Source organism: Abrus precatorius, unplaced genomic scaffold (genome assembly GCF_003935025.1).
Source record: "Abrus precatorius isolate BTA unplaced genomic scaffold, Abrus_2018 Scaffold10, whole genome shotgun sequence".
Lineage (NCBI taxonomy): Eukaryota > Viridiplantae > Streptophyta > Magnoliopsida > Fabales > Fabaceae > Abrus > Abrus precatorius.
The window spans coordinates 15,377,432-15,392,998 of NW_020874292.1; the positions used below are offsets into that span (position 1 = coordinate 15,377,432).

General features: G+C 35.6%; 1 non-coding gene across 1 annotated transcript; it reads left to right on the plus strand.

Annotated features, from left to right (window-relative positions):
* The first annotated feature begins 8,048 nt into the window (after nt 1–8,048).
* Nucleotides 8,049–8,155, plus strand: LOC113853352. Its single transcript, XR_003502525.1, has one exon. It is a non-coding gene; the product is annotated as a small nucleolar RNA R71 (small nucleolar RNA).
* Nucleotides 8,156–15,567: the final 7,412 nt, after the last annotated feature.

Here is a 15,567-nt window from a genome sequence, read left to right on the forward strand (position 1 = left end):
TTTTTGTCTTCAGTATTCCCAAAATGCATTCATTTATCACTTCTCCCACATCTATATAGATGTCAGAGACTATGGCAAAAAGCAGAGCAGCCCTCTTGACAGCTAGTGTGGAGCTATGTTTGACAGGCATGAAAGAATTTAAGATAAACATGCTCCATACTTTGGCAAAGGGCAGAAGATTTTTGGTGACAATGTGCTTTGGCTTCTTAGACTGGTTAAGCTCCCATGTGGTGCCTGGTTTCCCAATCCTTTCTAGAATTTTCACAAAATCAATATCTGGACTTTTCTTAAATGTTTTGAAGTCCAATTGTGCAGCATGTTGTGTAGAATTAATTTCCAGCACCCTGTTGATGTTTGCTGGTGAGAAGTCAATCCTCATGCCTTTGACCATGGAGCTGAACTTAGGGATTCCTTTTCCTTTAAACCTCATGGCATTGGCATAGAATTCCTGAGTGATTTCCCTCCAACCCAGGCTAGCTGTTGCACAGAAGAATTCCCAGCCTCTTCTCTAGATTTCCTCCTTGAATTCAGGGTAATTATTCCCAGCTATTTGGAATGCTCTGTCAGGAACAATTTTTCTTCTTAGAATATTGGCTCTGAAAAAGTTTTCATGAGCCAAACTTCTGAATCTTGGATCATGTGTGGTAGGTGGTGAAAATCCTGAGGGTGCAGCTGTTCGTGGTGGAGGTGATGGCGAAGGTGAAGGTGCAGATGCAGGAGATCTTTTCTAAGGTAAGGGAGAAGGTAAGGGTTCAGATGCAGGTACAGAGGATCTTGTCTGACGTGAGGGAGAAGGTGAGGGTTCAGAGATCTGAATAGGTGAGAAACTTGAGACACCATCTGTTCTGGCCCTCTTTGATGCTGCAGCTTGGAGATTTTGGCTGGATCTTCTTGTTGGGGTTGTGGAAGATGCAGCTCGGTTCTTCTTAGGAGTGGTAGAAGATGCAGCTTGCTTCTATTTAGGAGGACCTACAGGTGTGTTGAATGAAGTCCTAACCATTTTGTACTTTTCTACAAGAAAGGAGTAATTGTCAGTTTAAAATTTTAGAATTATAGAATAATCCTATACTGCAGAAAGTTCAATCAAGCAATTTGCAGAATTTTAATTTTTCTAATGCTTCACAGCATGCAATCTGGTACTAATATCATTCACATGCAAATATCAACACCCAATTGCACAACTTAGTCAAAACATGCAAAATCTAAGAGTAGGATTTCAGAGTGCACACTCTTATCAAATATCAGGGTAACGCTGAAAGATAATTACATGCCTTGACCAAATTTTCAAATCAATTTTGTGCTGTCAGCAGAAATTCACAAGTTGTATTCATTTTGCAATCAAGTATGCATTTCAGATATTCCCAATTTAATGTCTAACTCACTTTCAGCACAGTTATGTATTCTAATTTCCAATTCCACAATTTCAGAAAATTCTGTTGCTATCAATTCAGATTGTGCAGAAATTTGGTTCATATAATGCAATGTGATTTCAACTATCCCATCAACTAACATACATGACAGAGAATAGCTATTTAGAGTATTATCCATTCTATTTTGAACCAAATAGCCTCAGAGTGTGAATTCAAGTCTGCTGTCAAAACATGTATTATACAGATGCATAGTATAGATGCTCAATATTAATCCATCACATTCAGAGAAATTTGGATACTCCTAATCTAGAAATTCAGGATGTGTTCACTGTCATAAAGAATTAGGGTAGTGCAGAGTAATATTTTCAAGTTTCAACCAATTTTCAAACATATTTTGCAACCCAATCATTTTCAGTAAAAAGTTATTCTATCAAAGTAATGTAGAATTGATTGTCTTGGTATTTTCCAAACATTCGATTGTATTACATGCAGTGTATGGTTGCAGTTAATCTCATTCAACAGTTTTAGTTCAAACATTTTTACTAAAGTCTTTTTAGGTCATCCCAATTTCTGCAGAAATTTTATTCAAATATGTACAATGCAGCTTCAAATGCTTAATAAATGACAGGGAAGACTTCTTCAGTGTATTGTTCCTACAGTGCCTCAGTACCCCATTCCACATTTTTTTTCAAAAACTTCAAACGCAGAAAACCCTAACTACAGATACAGAGGGATGAGAATAAGTGTACCTTGCAGGAAGATGTAGTATTGAATGAGAAATGCTTGTTGATTCTAGGTCAACGCACACAGAGAGTGAGATTTGCAGAGAAAACTTAGAAAGAGATGAAGTTTTAAGCATGAAAAGTGTGTGTGCGTGCTCAGGTTAAGGATTATATATGGTTACGCTGGGCACGTGACAATTTTTTTTAAACAAAAATGAACATTGTAAAATTAATTGTTCCCAGCGTAATCACTATTATTCATAAGAGTGAATGTTCCAGAGAGTGAATTTTTAAGAGTGAGGCGCGTTATCACTATTGCTGAGCAAAGTGATAACGCGCAGCAAAGTGATAACTTTTTTCAATAAAAGGAGTAACGCAGAAATATTGAAAGTCTACTCACCTGTGCTTAACCACTTCTGACAGAAAAAGGAAGCGTTCGAGAGAGCTCATTTTCCCATCTGTCTCTGCGTGATCACTTTTATTAGTAAAAGTGATTGTTCCAGCAGAAAACCTCAAAATGCATTCTCTGCGTAACTTCTTTTCTGCAATAAAGTGACTCCTTTCATTAACCAATTACTTTGAAACTCTTAAATAACTCACTTCTCGCATTCTAATCCATCAAATACACACTTTAGCATTGAATCTCAATTCCAAATCTCTGTATTTATCAGATTTAATTCAGAAAGATAGCTGTAGCAACATATATGCAGAACTTGGATAAAATTGTAAAACATGATTATATAGATTTCTAATTCTGCAGCCACACATTAGACATATGGGATCTCAATTCACGTATCAATTTCACCTCAACAGAGATATGCAGCAGAATCACATAGCAGAAAAACAAAAAATTGTAAAATCTGATTATGCAAAATTTTTAACCTTTAAATTCACATTCACCTCATCAATTCTCAATTAAAACATCCAAATGCACCTCAGAAAATCAGATTCAGCAGTATTTTTGCAAAATTTTTGCAGAATAGCAAAAATTTACAGAACATTAGTATGCAGAATTCTAAAAACACTATAGAAAGCTTAAACTGGGTGAGAAATGTGAGTTGCCTCTCACAAAGTGCTTCTTTAATGTCACTAGCTTGACATTAGTTGTTCCTAACTCAAGAGGAACCAATTTCAAGCATGATATGTTTCTTGCAAACTCTTCTCCATGATAGATCTTCAATCTTTGGCCATTGACCTTGAATTCCCTCCCTGTTTTCTGATCTTCTATAAGAATTGCTCCAAAGGGAGAAGTCTCCTTAATTAAAAATGGTCTAGACCATCTAGATTTCAGTTTCCCTGGAAATAATTTTAATCTTGAATTGAATAGCAGCACTTGTTGGCCAGGTCTAAAATCTTTTTGCAGAATGAACTTGTCATGGATTCTCTTAGTTCTTTCTTTGTACAACTTTGCATTCTCATAAGCTTGCTGTCTGAATTCCTCCAATTCATGCAGCTGCAGAACTCTCTTCCTTCCAGCACTTGACAGATCGAAGTTAAGCCATTTTGTAGTCCAATATGCTCTATGTTCCAGCTCTAGAGGTAGGTGACAGGCCTTTCCAAATACTAACTGATATGAAGACATACTAATTGGAGTTTTAAAAGCAGTTCTATATGCCCACAATGAATCATCCAGCCTCTTTGACCAATCCTTCCTTGAGCTGTTCACTACTTTCTCTAGAATTTGCTTGATTTCTCTATTTGAAACCTCCACTTGTCCACTTGTTTGTGGATGGTATGGAGTAGCAACCTTATGCTTCACACCATATTTCATTAATACAACTTCAAGATACTTGTTGCAGAAGTGAGTACCTTCATCAATTATCAGCACTTTAGGCACACCAAATCTTGAAAAAATTTTCTTTCTTATAAAAGAAATCACTACCTTTGCATCATTTGATCTGGTGGGAATTGCTTCTACCCATTTAGACACATAATCCATTGCCACTAGAATGTATTCGTGTGAGAATGATGGGAGAAATGGTCCTATGAAATCAATCTCCCATACATCAAATAGTTCCACTTCTAGGATGTTGGTTAATGGCAGCTCAAGTCTTCTTGAGATATTTCCAGTTCTTTGACATTTATCACAGTTTTCCACATAGCTCTTAGCATCTTTGAAGAGTGTAGACCAAAAGAAACCTGCTTGCAAAACTTTTGCAGCAGTCCTTGAACTTGCATGGTGGCCTCCATATTCTGAATTGTGATAATGCCATAGTATCTCAGCTTGCTCACTTTGTGGAATGCACCTTCTAAGTAACCCATCTATTCCAATTTTGAACAGTTATGGGTCTTCCCACACATAGAATTTGCTGTCATGTAAGAACTTCTTCTTTTGCTGCCAAGTAAACCTCTTTGGAATGAATTGAGTGGCTTTAAAATTTGCAATGTCAGCAAACCAAGGCATGTTTTCCACTGCAAACAACTTTTCATCTGGAAATTCTTCATTTATTTCTGATGGTTCAGTGGTTGAACTCTCCAAAGGTAATCTGGATAGGTGGTCAACAACACTGTTTTCTTTCTCTTTCTTGTCTTTGATCTCTAGCTCAAATTCTTGGAGAAGTAGAATCCATCTTAATAATCTGGGTTTTGCATCCTATTTTGTCAAAAGATATTTAAGAGCAGCATGATCAGTGTATACAATCACTTTCGAACCCATTAAATATGATCTGAACTTATCAAAAGCATATACAACAGCTAAAAGTTCTTTTTCTGTTGTTGTATAATTCACTTGTGCAGGATTTAACACTTTGCTTGAATAATAAATAGCATGTAATTTCCTATCTTTTCTCTGTCCTAACACAGCACCCACTGCACTATTACTTGCATCACACATGAGTTCAAAAGGTAATTTCCAATCAGGTTTTGCAAGAATAGGTGCAGAAATCAATTTCTCTTTTAAAACAGAAAATGCATGCAAACAATTATCATCAAATATGAAATCTACATCCTTTATAAGTAAATTACTCAAGGGTTTAGCAATCTTGGAAAAATCTTTTATGAATCTTCTATAAAAACCAGCATGTCCTAAAAAACTTCTAACTCCCTTAACATTGATAGGTGGAGACAATTTACTAATGACTTCTATCTTAGCTTGGTCCACCTCCATTCCTTTCTTTGAAATTTTGTGACCAAGGACAATGCCTTCTTGTACCATAAAATGGCACTTCTCCCAATTCAACACAAGGTCAGTGTCTTGACATCTCTGCAAAACAGTGGATAGATTAGCTAAACAATCATCAAAAGAATCACCAAAAACAGAGAAATCATCCATGAACACTTCTATGATGTTTTCTACCAAATTAGAAAAAATAGAAAGCATGCATCTTTGGAAAGTGGCAGGGGCATTACACAAACCAAATGGCATTCTCCTATATGCAAAGACTCCAAATGGACATGTAAATGTAGTTTTCTCTTGATTCAAAGGATCCACAGCTATTTGGTTGTATCCTGAATACCCATCAAGAAAATAATAAAATGAATGTCCAACAAGTCTTTCTAGCATTTGATCTGTAAATGGTAGTGGGAAATGGTCTTTTCTGGTTGCATCATTTAACTTCCTATAGTCTATACACATTCTCCATCCAGTCACAGTCCTAGTAAGGATAAGTTCATTCTTTTCATTAGGTACAACTGTCATACCACCTTTCTTTGGAACAACTTGGACTGGACTTACCCAATTGCTGTCAGAAATAGGGTATATTATTCTTGCATCTAACAGCTTCATGACCTCTTTTTTAACTACCTCTTTCATGGCTGGGTTTAACCTCCTTTGTGGCTGTACAACAGGCTTAAAATTCTCTTCAAATAAAATTTTGTGCTTACAAAATGAAGGATTTATACCTTTCAGATCTGCAATACTCCATCTAATTGTAGATTTGTGTTCTCTCAAAATTCTCAGCAGTTTTTCCTCTTATTCTTCCTTAAGTTCATTATTGATGATGACTGGATTTTCATGTTTCTCATCCAGAAATGCATACCGCAGGTGGGACGGAAGCTGTTTCAGCTCTAGCTTTTGCTTTTCCTCTTCTTTATCGTCATTTTCCAGCTTCTCCTTCACTGAATTTTCTGCAGATTTTTGAATTGGCAGAGCTTCTAATTGCTGCTGCACTTCCATGATGTATTCTTCATGCAGAAGTTCAGATTTGTTATTTGCTGCAGATATTATTTCTTCTAACACAGCAAGTTCATCAATTTCATTAATATGGTTTTGTGTAATAAAAGCATCCAGTATATCTCTACCTTCATACATGTACTATCTTCAATTGGATATTTTAAAGCTTCAAACACATTAAACACTACCTTCTCATCTTGAACTCGAAGCATAAGTTCATCTTTCTGCACATCTATTAAGGCTCTCCCGGTTGCAAGAAATGGCCTTCCTAGGATCAAAGGAATGTTAGAATCCACTTTCATGTCCAGAATTACAAAATCTGCAGGAAAAATGAACTTATCAACTTTAACTAATAAATCTTCAACAACTCCATATGGATAAGTGTATGATCTATCAGCTAGGTGCAGTGTAATGTTGGTGGGCTTCACTTCCTCTATGCCAAGTTTCTGCAGAACAGCCAATGGCATCAGATTTATGCTTGCTCCCAAGTCACACAATGCTTTTCCCACAGTGCAGTTTCCTATTTCACAAGGAATGCTAAATGATCCAGGATCTTTTAGCTTTTGAGGAAGTTTTCTCTTAAGAATGGCACTGCACTCCTCTGTCAAAGGTATTGTTTTATCATGCTCTAGCTTCCTTTTTCTGGAAAGTAGTTCTTTCATAAACTTTGCATATGAAGGCATTTGCTCTAAAGCTTCTGCAAAAGGAATGTTAATTTGTAATTTCTTAAAGACATTCATAAACCTTTCAAATTGTTCCTCTTGTTTAGGATTTTGGACTTTTTGAGGATAGGGCAGCCTCTTGTATTTTTCTAGATCTATTGGCTTACAAGCTTCCTCAAAGAGTTGCTTTCTGGTTTTCCTCTCAGAATTCATAGGAACATCTACTTTTTCTTCTAAATGGTCTTTCTTCAATAGCTTAAAATTTCCTTGTTGCAGATCTTGTTCAATTTTTCTCTCTGCTGCATCATTTACTTTCTTTTCTGCTGGTTTAGGACTTGCAACTACAGCTCCACCCCTTGTAGATGTGGCTTGACATTGCTCTTTAGGATTGATTACTGTATTGCTTGAAAATCTTCCTTCATCCCTGCTGGATAGTTGTTAAGCTAATTGTCCGATTTGTGTTTCCAGTTTCTTCATGGAAGCTTCTTGGTTCTTGAAGCTTGTTTGAGTCACCTTCATGAATTGCAACATAGTTTCTTCCATCTCAGTCAACCTCTCATTCATAGGCTTGGAAAATTTCTGATTTCCTTGAGGTTGAGTGGATGAATTCCTCTAAAAATAAGGCTGTTGTGTTGCTGGACCTGCATTAGAAAAAGTAAAATTTGAGTTAGAATTCTTTGCAGCAGAATATTGATTATTCCAATTAGAATACTGCTGAGTTCTATTATTCAAAAATTGAAATCCAGGGGGATATGATGGCTGTTGTCTCTGAAAATTATTCATATAATTCACTTGCTCTTGTGGTTCACTTGTAGATGCCTCACATGCACCATTTACATGGTTTCCTCCACAAAAATCACAACTTAGCTGACTGGTAGGCATACTCCCTGTTTGCAGATTGCTGATTTGTTGAGTTAAGGCAGCTAATTGTTCTGAAAATATTTGATTTTGTAGCTAATTCTGTGCAAGAAAAGTTTCCAGAACCTTAGCTTCATGACCAGAGTTTCTTTCTTGATTTCTTGTGTTTGAATTCTGATACATTAAAGATGCCATCATCTCAATAATTCTCTGAGCTTCTTCCAAGGACTTTGTATTTAATGAACCTCTAGCAGCAGCATCAACCATTGTTCTTGTTGCTGCATTCATCCCATTATAAAAAGTTTCCAGTTGCATCCAATCTGGGATACAATGATGTAGACACCTTCTAAGTAATTCTTTGTATCTTTCCCAAGCTTCATACAATGATTCTCCTTCTTGCTGCACAAAGGATGTAATTTCTCCTCTCAACTTAGCAGCTTTGGATGGAGGGAAATACTTAGTTAGAAACTTATTCACAAGTTCTGTCCAGGTTGTGATGCTTCCTTGTGGTTGAGCTTGTAACCAGCATTTTGCTCTATCTCTCAAGGAAAAAGGAAATAGTCTCATTCTAATAGCTTCTTCACTAACTCCATTCATTCTTATGGTGTCACATAGCTGCAGAAAATTTGAAATATGTAGGTTAGGATCATCAGAATTTCCACTAGAAAACTGATCCTGTTGGACTAAGTGTAGTAGGGTAGGTTTAATCTCAAAATGGTTGGCTTGAATAGTTGGCCTAATTATAGAAGAGTTAAAACCTTGCATGTTAGGAATATCATAGTCCCCTAATGTTCTAATTCTATTTTGCTCTGCCATTTCTATTGCTGGATTTGGTTGTCTCAAGGGTGTAGATGTTCTTTTCACTCTAGGATTACTCTGAAATTCTGGAGAATGGACAGCTTCTAATTCACTATCACTCCCTATGACTTTTTCTGCTCTAGACTCTTTTCTCAATCTTCTCAAAGTTATGTCTATGTCAGGATCAAAGACCAGAATTGATTTATTCTTGTTTTTACCACGCATATACAAATAAGATTAAAATAAAATTAGACTTCAATCAATATTCAGAAATGCACAACAGAAATCATGCAAAATCTATCAGTAACAACATATAGAAACTTAATTCTAGCAGTTGCAGAATTGTAAAATCATGTAAAAATATGTAGAATGGCAATTACAAATGTGAAGAACAATGAAAACTGAAATTATGCAGATAAAAAAAAAATGTAAAAACTCTATGCAGCAGACAGCAATATTATGCAGAATACTACACAAGGTGCAATAAAATTATGCAGAAAGCAATTTGAAAGCAAAGCAACAAAATAAATGCTTAATCTAGTTACTTTTCTACTATTAATGATATTGAAATGCAAAATTCCCCAGCAACGGCGTCAAAAACTTGTTGTTCGCAATCTAACACTAGTAAGTGCACTAGGATTACAGCAAGTGATGAGTAAATTTAAGATCAGAATATCGTCTCCACAGGGAATTTAGGTTTCAAGTACCACTTCACAGAATTTTAACCATTTGAGCCATACGAATTTTGGAATGAGATTTGTAAGATATAACAGCAGTAAACCAAAGCAATTAAAGCAAAGAACTTGCAGAAAAAAATAGAGTATGTAATGAAATGAGATAGGAATGAAGAATAGTTAGGAATTTACTTCACAAGAATATCAGTATTAATTCAATTATGCCTCTGAACATTCAAGAACTTGGTTAATTGACAATCAGTTTCACATAGCAATAGCCAAAGGTTAATTCCTTAACTCATTGACCCTAACAAGCAACTAAACCACCCTAATCCCGTAGGTGAAGTTCAATTTCAAGTTGCATTAAGACTTAGAACCTTAAGATTGCAGAATTAGGTCTCCTTATCCCTAAAAAATTCCCAAATTCTGATTGCTAACTCAGATCGGAGAAGCAAATCCAACTTCCATTGGTAATTGTTCCTCTAAGATGAATCAAACGAATTTCCATTCATAGATTGCAAGAAAAACAGAATTCACAATTCAATTAATCCAAGAACTCAAAATTCAAAAGCAAGAGTCAAATCAATACATCAATTCAAGTTCCATAAACCCCTAACTACAAGAAAACTACTCAGACATGGGAGAAGAGACAGAGAAAGAAGAAGAAGAAGAAAAACTCCAAGAAGCCATGGCCGGAAGCTCCAATCCGATTCCTTTTTGTGGAAGCTTCAAGACTTGACCCTAATCTTCTCTCTCAATCTCTCTCAACGAGATCTAACAGAAAAACAGAAAAATAAAACAGAACTCCCAAAAAATTTGCACGTTTCTATTATTTATAGAATTTCCCAGATTTGCGCGTTATCACTTTTATGAGAAATAGTAGCCACGCAGAAGGTTTATGGTTGCGCGTTAACACTTTTATGAGAAAAAGTGACCACGCGCAACTTTCCTGATATTGAAGGCTCTCTGGAACTATCACTCTTGCTGATAAAAGTGACTACGCAAAGCTAAAGCGGTTGCGCGTGATCACTCTTATGAATAAAAGTGATTACGCGCAACTCGCCAGGTTGAAGGCTCTCTGGAACGTTCACTTTCATTGATAATAGTGGTTATGCAAAGCTTTTCCTGATATTTGCCTCTCTGGAACGCTTACTTTTACTGATAAAAGTGATAACGCCCAAGCTTTCTTCTTCTTTGAACTCTAGAGTGATCACTTTTACTGACAATAGTGATCACGCCTAGTCTGCACTTTCTTGGTCTTGTGTTTTTGGAGTCCAGACTGGCTTCTTTCTTCTTCCTTGTCATCAAGCCTCCATTTCCATGATCCTTGCTCAATTTATTCCTTCAAAAACAAGATTAAAAACTTAATTTCTAAGCAAAATTTCTACAATTACTAAAATAACTACATATGTAAACAAACTTCAATTCCTTCTCTTTTTTCTGAGTTTTTCTACTTTCTTCATATATTTTTCTTATTAATTGTGTTAGAATTATGCTAAAATATCAGTAAAAATATGGATTCATCATTTACCCTTATCAGGGTTTGTGGGAGAATCAAGAGGTGGTGTCTTGTCTAGAGGTACTATAGGAGCACTAGGAGTAGAGAAAGGTAAGTTCTAGTTGGTTTCTCGTAATGGAAGAAAAATCTCTACAAAAAGGGTGTCATTCCAGTAAGGCTTCCAACCTTCGTCAGTTATGGGCCCTACGCCCATAGTGACTTGCCCCCAAAAGATGCGACGGTGAGTGTGTGGCTCATACATCCATATATCCTCATCACTGTCCAACACCCATATCATCGCCCGACCTGTGCTCTTCTGAACCACATGTATATAAACAGAGCAAAGAACAAAGAGAGACAACTAGAAGGTGAGTCCTACACAAACACAGTTATAATTTGTATTGCAGAAATAACAGTGAAACAAATAGTAAAGAACCAGATAGTCAGGTCTACTTACACAATGTATTATTTGGAATTACTATGGGTGATATCGTATATTCTTAAAATTCAAGTATCATCAAAATATGCAATGCATGTTACTCATGATCTTACACCCCCTCAATTAAAATCTTCCTCCCTCCTATCAAGGTGGTCGAAGCTCAGAGGACTCAATTCTCTATTGGTTAGCACGTTCCACTCTAAGTACATTTACTGGATCGTATGACTGATACGGTTTTCAAAGAATAGACCTACCACGACCCTGGTAATGGGTGTCCACGGCAGGATTAGTAAGGGTTTCTTGGCGACGTGGCCTGCCTGCAGTAGCTACTCCATGCCATTGGGCCATCCCCTTTACTACCTCCAAGGTCTCTTATGAACCTGAACACAAACGTCCCTTAGTGTGCCAAACTGTCACCTTGATTCTCCTCATCTTATCTATTAGACGATGCAATGAACACTCACACAAGTGCGTAATTATTCAGCAAGAACAATCAAATATTATCAATTCAAGAAATCCCTCAGCAAGTATAGTTTCCTATCAATTTCGTAAATCGCACGCATAATTTTAATATAACCCATCAGACTCGAATCAAATGTATTGGGTGTATAGGTACAAATTATTCATTAAACGGTGTGTTACTTAATAGTAATAACTTAGCCTTACTGAAAAAACATCACAAGTAAATATATGTATATGCTTAAATGAGTACAGTAGATACATCTTATCAAAATGAGAGGAATAATTAGGTTCCAATGTGACAAGAAACAATTATGAGCATACATGTACAATATACTTATTAATTCATCATGTCGGGTATGTCATCTAATGTCAAATAATTAAATATAATGAATTGACATATTCATTTACATATATTATATTATTTAACGTCAAATGATCAACAAAACGGAATGGCAATTTCATTTATATGAATACACGTAATACATAAATCAATCCACCCAATACAAGCATCTCTCAACGTAAACAATAATTCCTCATAGCATGCACTCAGATATATTTGAATGGTCCTTTCCTTTTTAGCAATCTGGAAATACTTTAAATTAGACAAGAAAAAATCAAATAGGAGTATAACTAAATCATCTTGTAATTACACGTTACTAGACAATCTATAAATTGGATTAAATATTGTTGGCATTCACGCTATTCACCTATTTTATCCATTCAGGATATTGTATATACTACATACATATATGTATACTTTTGCACTAATAATAACTCAACTAGGAGGTTTCTAAAATTTAGCAGGTTGCTGTCGGAGGCAAAGGGTCATATCCTAATTATGCGCCTAGTTTTAATTGGGACAGAATATGTACAAGCGTTCTATGTTAGTGACATTTTAGTAATCACAGCAGCATAATTTGGGACCTATATTCAACATTCACACACATGGATACATGCACGTACACACAACTAGATGTCTCTTTTTCATTATTCTTTCTATCCAGGGAATATAGCATTCGGAAACTCAAAGGCCAAACCAAAAATTAATATTCAAACAGAATACAATACCATATGGTTTGCATGTATGACTCGTTTACAATCACTTCCAACATATCATAACACTTGAATCTATCATTTCAAAATCTCTGTCTTTTCTATTACATATTTATCTAATCAAAATTGGCCAAAGTCTTGTGCCTGGCAGGAAATGAAGGGATCAAGATTTATTAACCACAAAAAAAACAAAAAAAAAACAAAGCCCATCATTCATTATATATTTACTTTATATGCACTTAGTGACACCACATATTGTGTCGTACATAGATTTTTCCCACTATTACTAGTTTAGATGGAATTAATAAGAAACCGCAATTATTCCTCATGCTAGTAATGCACTTAGATATTGTAATACCCATATTGGAGAAAGCAGGGAGAAGCATTACCGAAAATGAATGGTATAATTCAGATTACATCACTACAAGGAAATTTGTAATTTTCGGTTTAGATTTTCACATGCAATAGAGAGTGAAGTTGGATCACCCGACAAAATTCAGAAATGCATTCTAGTATCTAATAGGATGTTAAAATGGTTGCACCCATCCAGTCCTAATTCGGCAGAAAATAGTTTAATGTTCAGGACATGCAACAAAAGGGGTCTCATCCTCAATTTTAAAATACAATTTTCTTAGTCATAGCACTATACTATACGCAAAATCCATCACACCGTATCTCTCTCCCTAGATTCACTTGAATGCAGCAATCAAGTTAATAGATATTATGGTGTTATTGAAAACATAATTTATCACTTTTCAGCCTAACGGTATATTCAGAGCATCTAAGACCAGAATAGGAAAAAAAAATGGAATTCAATGGACATTCAATCCTTCTACAGATTACTGGGCAAGCAATCAAATTAAGTAATCTAATTTGTATTTTACAGCAAGGAATTCCTTTTCACTTGGCCTATGCATGTATGTAGCAATTTGTAGTTTTCGGTTACAAACACGTCCCCACTCTTGATTCAATGATAAGGTGACAAAAGGGGGTCACGAATTAGCAGTAGGGTGGAGAAGTATTATTGTTTTGAAACAAATTCTCAAATCAAGGACACAGGGAATTCACCTACTTCGCCAATAAAATCATAATCATCCAATTCAAGTCAAAATAATTTATGCAGGAAATGAAGATGAACGAAAGTGCAGAATTTACAACATACAGTAAATTTCTCATTACGGTTGTGCTCCTTGGAAAAGGTTAAAATCATTTATTACTTAATAAACCATTTAGATGTAGTGGAGATTCAGAAAACACACATGCAGTCCACTAATCACACTCAGAATTTAATAGCAACTGTTGTACAATTTCTAAACACTAGCAAGTGCATTAGGAATTGCAGCAAGTAATGAGTAAATTTAAGATCCAAGTATCGTCTCCACAGAGAATTAGGAATTTAATTACCACTTCATAGAGCAATAACTAGTTGAGTCATACAAATTTGGAAAGGTTGTAACATATAAAAGTAATAAACCAGAACAATACAAAGAATAAAACTTGCAGTAAAACAGAGTATGAAAGTTGTGTTAAGATGAGATACAAATGAATGATAGTTAGGAATTTATTTCACAAGAATATCAATATTAATTCAATTAAACCTCTGAACATTCAAGCAATTGGTTAATTGACAATCAGTTTCACATACAACTAGTCAAAGGTTAATCCCTTAACTCATTGACTCTAATGATAAACTAAACCCTTCTAATCCCTTAGGTGAGATTCAACTTCAAGTTGCATTAAGAATTAGAACCATAAGATTGCATAATTATGTTCCCTTATCCCTAAGAAATCCCTAATTTTGGTTGTTAATTCAGATTAGAGAAGAAAATCTAATTCTCATTGGTAAAGGTTCCTCTTTGATTAATCAATTGAATTCCCATTCAAAGATTACGATAACAACAGAATTAACAACTCAATTAATCCAAAAACTCATTTCAGAAGCAAGAATCGAATCAATACATCAATTCAAGGTCCATAAACTCCTAACTACAAAGAATTAAGCAAACATTGTAACAAAGAAAGAGAAAGAAGGAGAAGAAGGAGAAGAACGCAGAAGCAACATCTTCAACGATCCCCAATCCGATTCCTCTTCTTGGAGCTCGATGTTCGTCCCCAATCCTCTCTCTGACTCTCTCTGAATGAATAAAATGAAGTGAAAACGAAAAATGAGTAAAAGATCCTGAGATCTGAGCTTCCTCTGGTATTTATAAGAATTCTCGCCTCTGCGTGTCATCACTTTGCTTCACAAGAGTGGCCACGTAGAGGCTCATATAGTTTCTAGAAGACTGGAACATTCACTTTTGTTGATAATAGTAGCAACACAGGAGGTCGAGGAGTGTGCATGTTCACTTTCATGAGTAAAAGTGGTCATGCGCAACTTGCCTTGATACACTTCTCTCTAGAACATCCACTTTCGCCAGCAAGAATAACCGCGCAGAACTTTGCTGATTTTGAAGTCCTTTGGAATGCTCACTTTCGCCACCAAGAGTAACCACGCAGAACCTTGTTGATTTTGAAGTCCTCTGGAACTCTCACTTTTGCCAGCAAGAGTGATAACGCCCAATGTGTTCTTATAAGAGACTCTCCGGAACACTCACTTTTGCTGGTAAGAGTGATTACGCCCAGACTATATTCCTTATTTATGCTCTGGAACTATCACTTTCACTAACAATAGTGATCACGCCTAGCCTTCATTCCATTAATCTTGTTCTTTGAGTCCAGAATTGTCACTTTTCCTCTATCATTCCATTGATCTTCCCTCTTTCATACACTTGGCTCAGATTTTCCTACAAAAACATGATAAAATTCTTAAATTCTACACATAAAATTCACAAATGCTAAAACAATTATGTATTTAAAGAAAATCTTCAATCATTATATTTTTATGAGTTTTTCTGCTTTTTCTAACATATTTTCCTTA